Below are 5620 nucleotides of genomic sequence, written 5' to 3'. Positions count from 1 at the left end.
GATATATCAGCATGGAAGGTAAACGTTGTATACACACATGCAAGAACGAATGCACATGTTACAAGTATAATATTGTGACAATAATAATGCCAGTTAAGCATTTATCGAAAATGCTAGCCACTTGATCGGATCCATTAAGTTCGAATAAAAGTGATATACCTGACAGCTGGCGCCTATCTCAAACACATGCCAAAACTCCGGTCACACGTACTATTTCCTTGTGCTATTTTTCTTATTGTCAATTATAATAGTCGCAGCTTCATGTGCTAACTTCCACTATCCCATTTAGTTTTCCTATTCTCAGCGTCCATAGTGTGTCTCAACCATGGACCTTGCCCTAATCTCCATACCTACCTTTCTTCAAGAAAGGTGTTCTTTCAAGAATTTTCTCTCTAGTCAGTCTGTTCTTAGTCAAAGATTTGTAGTTGTTCAAATAAACTAGGAACCGCATCAATCTCATCTATCTTGAATGCCTGTGAGTGCCAAAGACACAACCTATTCTAGAAGGTTAGGGTTGCCTTATGTCCTCTGATGATTTTTGTCTTTTGCTCCGTATTATGTTGTAATGCCACAGTACCGCGTATTCGAATAATAAAAAAAAAGCAAATAGATTTTATTTGTAGTTCTTGTATCTTAGTAAATAAATGGCTTATAAAACTAGTGCGTTTTCTTACGAAAGGATGTTTAATGAACAGACAAAAGAACAAAATTGGATGTATCATAACAGAAGCTTGACTACAATACAAGTGTAACCTAGCACAAGAAATTTTACAACCAGGTTCCATAGAACAAAAATCGGATCTTTTTTAAAACGGGGGCCACATTTTTCATTAACGAAACACTTTGAAACTTGGAACACTGGTAGAATGTGTCATATAAAACATCTTTTTCTTTTAGTCTTCTTTAAAAAAAAAGAAATCCATAAATTATTCCATGTTAAAGTTGTCGTATTTCTGTAATTTCAACCAATCACTGACGTCCATTCAGCCGATATACATTAAGTGCCGACTACATAAACAAACGATTCTGAAACAATTAACCCTAACCCTAACTCTAACCCTAGCCCTAACCCTAACCCTAACCCTAGGGTTAGGGTTAGGGTTAAAGCAAATTTAAAATGAAAAAAGCAAATAAAACGAAGGTATGGAGATTAAATACGCTATACATCGCTTAATGAGCCAAAGGAGTAAAGGTAAACAACTGAATACCTGTCAGTGATTGGTTGAAATTATCGAAATAAGACAATTTTTTACATGAAATAAATTCGAATACAAAAATATTTTTCTGTTCTATAACACAAAATAGATAAGTATACGAAGTTTGAAAGTCTTTCGGTACCAAAAACACTACGTAAAACATTAATGAAAAACGTGGCCCCCGTTTTAAAAAAGATCCCAAAAATCTAAGAAAGTCCAATTTATCAACGAAATATATAGGTAAGCTATTTAAAAGCTCATAATCTATTAATTTTTAAGCGTCTTCATGAAGTCAGTTATTTGATATTTTACCTTGTGTTTAGGTACGTATATATATACATTTATTTTGGTATAAATGTCAAGCTCCGTCGCATTTGTATTCACCAAACTAGGTAACTCCAGACTAAACAAATAACAAAACAAAATTTTTTTTCAATGGTTATTTCGGTATGTAAATTACTATGGACTTAGTATGAGAACACTAACAGAAAAGAAAAAAAAAACGGGAGGGGATGGGTGGCAATACAGAGTTTTGATTTTGTCTTTCTTTTGGTTCCAGTGCCAGAGTCCGTATGCTGCAAACGGTAAATAAGTTTTATTTTAAGAATGAGATGAAATTCTCCTGATGCCAAAGTGATAGATGCATAATTTATATTGCTTTCTACTATTCAGTGTTAATATTTTTCTTACGAAAAATAATTGTGGGGTTTGGCTAGCGAGACGTTGAATAAAACACTTTTAATGTATTTTAATTTGAAGCTGAATGATGGAAGGGTCAAAGGAGCAAGATTATTGGGCCGCACTTGGGGCATCACTTGACCTTAACCCTGCGGTGCTTATTACTACTAAGACAACAATCATCGCTCTACATCTTGGAACTCTTGTAATCCTGAACTCCAAACTGCCGTTTATACTAAATAAAGCCATGGCAGCTTAATTTTAAAGAAAGGTGAGAAACATCTGTTGCTTACTCTTTGATCAACCATGGGTGAGCAGTCAGACAAAAGATATGTCGCAGAAGTATGTTTGGCGCTTCTTCAGAAGCGCACCTCTCCAAGAAAATGACGCTTACTTGTCAAATGTTGTCATTTTAGTTTTGATCCCGTGACTCTCGGTTGCTGTTATTTGCCTGCAGTGCAACTGCACAGAGTTCTGTTATGTCTGCGGCACAACGTGTTAGTTTTTAGTTAGTCAAGACTGTAGCAACACGCGGCATAAAACGGTTTTTGCTTCGAAGTTTAGTTATGCTTACAATTTAACGGTGATCTTTCGGTACAATACCTAGAAATGCCATCGAGACCACGTGTCGATGGCATTTCTAGGTATTGTACCGAAAGATCACCCCAAGGATTAGTATCGAAAGATCGCTCACACACACATGCACAGGGTATTTTATATATTAAAATTAGTATAAGTTTTACATCACGTAGGAAAATTAAATCTTCTCAAAAAGACAGAACACGGTAGTATATACTAGCAATAAAAATTGCGGGAATCTGAAAGATATATATATTTGAAATACAAAGAAAACAACTTGCGTTTCTATTTTGTGATTTTCCTTTTCAGTTTGACTCACATTTTGTAAGTCTCTTCGCCGTTCATGTTTCCCTGTTATATTTTCATAGGTTTTAAAATGCTTATTATTCCTGGTGTGGCAGTCCCACCTAGTCTTCTATGATCTATTTTTATTTAAAAAAAAATTCAAGATCACTTCATGAACTCATGACGGTCAAACTAAAGCGTTTGAACCGAGCTCAAAATTAAAAAAAAAAATAGACTTCGGTTATTAATCCTTTTTCTTCAGTTGAAATCTTCCACCAGGACTTTAATCAAGTTTGATCCCTCCTATTTAGACATCTCTTCATTCTGTTCCCTACAGAAAGGAAGGACTAATTTAATGCGATACAGCAATGAGAAATTCCCCCAAGTTAAACGTGCTGGAAAAGATTTATAAACAAAAATGTTGCTTTGGATTACAAGACAGTAAAAGTGATTTCCAAGAAATCTGATTATTTCTTGCAATTTGTGTATCTTATAAGGTTCCTATAGTAGTCCCAATTGTTTGATCAATGAAACGGCTTACTCACTCGTTGGGTATACGACAGACAAACGGAATTCTAATGTAATCACTAGATTGGGCTTTTAAATACAGTTACAAACGATCCGACAAAAATCCAATTTCTGTCTTATCAATTTTACTCACATGACTATGACAAAAGATGATCTCACTGAATACGGCACAACCATTGGGTCGTACCTGCGTTCATCAGATTTAAACATCAGGACTTAAAACTACAGAATGGACGCAATTTCACGTATATATCTTTAAAGTGTGCAATTTTTTTTAAACGCGTTGCTTACCGTCTTCCACAATTTCGAATATATGAAATGAAAAAAAATTTATAAGTTAATAGTGATAATCTTGGATATTTACCTTGCAAATTGTTACCAATTGATAATCACTTTATTTCATAATACCAATAGGAAATATGCTTATTGCAACTAAAGCTCGAAAACTAAAAGAAAAAGAAAAGTTGCTGTCACAAATAATATAAGAAATTTTATCAAGCACCTACGTGATCATTTGGTATTATACTTTTGGGCCTTGGGTTACATTTTTCTAGAATCTGTAATTGCTTAAGAAGCCAATAATTCTATCTTGAAAATTATTGTCACTTAGAAAATAAGGACAGCGACTGCAAAGCACTGAAGGCACTTTATAAGGCAATATTTCTAATATTTGAAAGTAAATACACGTGACACGCACATGAAATACGTGTTAAAATATAATGAACAATAAGATAAAATGTGTTGTACAAATACAACAAAAACATTTGGAAAAAAAAACATTAAGCGTTATTGGAAACTTCAATCTTTCCAACTAATAGATTCGCATTAATATTTACGATGGTGAAATACAGAAATTGAACAATCAAAATTTTGTTCAGCTAAATTTACTGAACGAGTCAGACCAAATCATAATCTCCTGGTAAATACAATGCCAACAGAGTTTATAAATTAATCTCTTTGATGTATTTCCAAACAATTGTTACAAGAGCCAACAAATAAAACGAGCGACAAATGGAAGAAGGAAAGTGATATATAGGGACACATTTCCAAATTTGCCTCATTTTACGATATAGATTATCAAAAATTGATTTTTGCGTTGAGATTCCTTATAGTTTTATGCAACAATGCGTTACGAAAAGTATTAAATTCGTAATATCACCGAGTAAGTTTTTATGAATTAATAGCAACTTCTAAGAATCTATAATGGCTATAAATAGAGATGTTAAAGTATTACATCTTTATCTTTGCTTCTAATAAATTATTGTTAAAACAACTTTTAAACAGCCTCTTGTTTTATCATTTCGATGTACAAACATTTTAAATATTTTGAACATAAAATTAAATGTCTAAGGGGCACTCTTCTTTGATCTAAGAACGAAATCCAAGCTTGTAAGCATATCATTCATTAAAAAGTTTTATACATTAAGACAGATTAAGTGGCAATATGTTTAATGAGAGGAATAAATGTGAAAGGAAAATAGACTTCGGTGGTATATTGTGTTGCCAAACATAGAAACGGGAGTTAAAACACGCGCACTGGAAAAGACTCAGATTGAATTTCCTCCCTATCTAACTCTCATTTGGCCCATCGGCACCTGTACAGGGATTCATTATGTTTCTGATCTGAGTACATCCTACCGGTCTCCTAGGCCCTGAAAAAGGCCAATAATGTTGCCCCTTCGATTAAACAATATAACAAAAACAAAATGAAAATTTAAACACTTCCCAGCATAGACAAAAAGCCTGAAATTTGGAAGGAATTAGTTGAAAATCCTCAACCCGGTACTTAACTGGTACTTTATCGTCCCAGAAAGGATGAAAGACAAAATTGACATCGCTCACATTTGAACTCAGAATGTAAAGAGTTGGATCAAGCACCACGAAGAATTTCGTCCGAAAAGCCAACGATTCTGTCAGTCCAACAAATATATATAAGAATAAATAATGCTCTAATAGTCAAAACGGCTTGAAAGATACAATAAAATAGTACGAATGTTAAACACAGAGATTTATAATCCAGGTGGAACTGGACGTTTATACAAAAAAGTGGGGATATATAGAAATAGTACAATAGATGGTTTAAAATTTAATAAAACACGAAATAAATGTAAAATAACAATATACAGTATTTAAAACGAGAGATAGTGATAAGGTAGACAATTTTCTTAAAAGAAAATGCATTTAAGATTAACCACCATGCATAGATGGAAACCCATTAGCCAGGTTGACTCAGTAACTCCACCCGGCTCTGCCCTTCCGCCACTCATCATACAGAGTTCTGATATCATCCACTTATTACCAGTTCAATTTATTTTTCCTGTCTATTTTTTTGTTAAAACTAATTGATTCTACTC

At 33.6% G+C, this 5620-nt stretch overlaps 1 protein-coding gene across 2 annotated transcripts in view; it reads right to left on the bottom strand.

Annotated features, from left to right (window-relative positions):
* The window catches only part of LOC106869101 (endoplasmic reticulum aminopeptidase 1), a 1176109-nt gene extending 1172807 nt beyond the window's left edge, over window positions 1-3302 (bottom strand). The window contains exon 1 of one of the 2 annotated variants that reach the window (XM_089357447.1): window positions 3284-3302. The gene's annotated coding sequence lies outside the window, so the exon portion shown is untranslated. Of the gene's footprint in view, window positions 269-3283 lie in introns of those variants that run through there. The other variant, XM_089357445.1, reaches the window with a different exon arrangement.
* Window positions 3303-5620: the final 2318 nt, after the last annotated feature.

Source organism: Octopus bimaculoides, chromosome 9 (genome assembly GCF_046866305.1).
Source record: "Octopus bimaculoides isolate indiv1 chromosome 9, ASM4686630v1, whole genome shotgun sequence".
In the NCBI taxonomy this organism is placed as follows: domain Eukaryota; kingdom Metazoa; phylum Mollusca; class Cephalopoda; order Octopoda; family Octopodidae; genus Octopus; species Octopus bimaculoides.
This window is presented reverse-complemented; position numbering and strand designations above follow the sequence as displayed.